General features: G+C 32.2%; 1 protein-coding gene across 1 annotated transcript in view; it reads right to left on the bottom strand.

Moving 5' to 3' along the window:
• Positions 1-1,354, bottom strand: part of COL12A1 (collagen type XII alpha 1) — a 115,208-nt gene that overhangs the window by 89,948 nt on the left and 23,906 nt on the right. The window lies entirely within an intron of this gene.

Below are 1,354 nucleotides of genomic sequence, written 5' to 3' on the forward strand. Positions count from 1 at the left end.
TATTATATATATATTATAGTAAACCTTTAGAATCATACTCTATTAAATGATAAATTCATATTGACATAAATTCAAAAATAAAAATTTGTTTCTTCAAATAGAAGTAACCAAGGATTTCACCCTTACCAGATTTTCTTGGGAAAGTAGGAAAATAGTACCTAACACTCAGGTCTACCACATTTACCCACTTGAATGAATTGTCTTATCCAGTCAGTCCCACAACTAACTTTTTATCTGCACAGTCATCTGACTTGGAGAATAATTAGACCATACATGTGCTGGACCAAACACATTATAGATACTTAGTGAATGCTAGTCAGATCTAAATCTCAAGGTTAAGTTACAAAGTGGGTAACATGAATAGACTCACAGTCTTAAATGAATTTTTGATTGAACCCAAATGAGAACGTCATTTGACTTTGTGTTTAGTAAACATGCTTAAATGACCTATTTGTTTAATGGGAAAATTGTCCACACAGACATCACATTCAGGAAATGAACTAACAGTTTTTCTCTTCCCAATCCACTGGGGTATAACCACAGAGTAACATGCCTTCATACACCTCTCATACAATTAGAAGTTTATATAAAAATCCAACACATAAAAGAGAAAGAAATTATATCCCTTAAGAAAAGAAAGAAATGGCTGTTGGCAAACTTGCACCCCTGATATGACAAGGAAAAAGACTAAATTATTCCCCCCAAATTAGGCAGATAAACTAATGGGTTTGAATACTGGCTCTGAAGCTTAATAGATGTGTGATTCTAAGTCTCTACCTTTTAAATGTCAAATGTAGTGAAGTGTATCAGAAAGTATTCAACTCTACCTAGCAAAGAGAATATATCTAAACAAACAATGCTTAAAGCATTTGGTAAAATTTGTACATTCATGTTCTTAGCAGCATTATTTACAATAGCTAAAACATGGAAACAACCCAAGTATCTATCATGGGTGAATGATAAACAAAATGTGATTTATACATCCAATGAAGTATCATTCAGCCAAAAGAAGAAAAGATATTCTGACACATGCTACAACATGGATGAACCTTGAGGACATTATGCTAAGTAATATAAGCCAGTCACAAAAGGACTAATATTGTATGATTATTCTACTCATATGAGGTATCCAAAGTATTTAAATACATAAAAACAGAGAGTATAATAGTGGTTGCCAAAGGCAGGGAAAGTAGGATATGGGGATTTATTGTTTAATGGGTATAGAGTTTCAGTGTTGCAATATAAAAAATTTCTGGAGATGCATGTGGTGATGGTAGCACAACAATATAAATGCCACTGAATATACACTTAAAAATGGTTGAAATGGTCAATCTTATGTTATATAAATTTTACT

The sequence above is a fragment of the Myotis davidii genome, unplaced genomic scaffold (assembly GCF_000327345.1).
Source record: "Myotis davidii unplaced genomic scaffold, ASM32734v1 scaffold104, whole genome shotgun sequence".
Classification (NCBI taxonomy): domain Eukaryota; kingdom Metazoa; phylum Chordata; class Mammalia; order Chiroptera; family Vespertilionidae; genus Myotis; species Myotis davidii.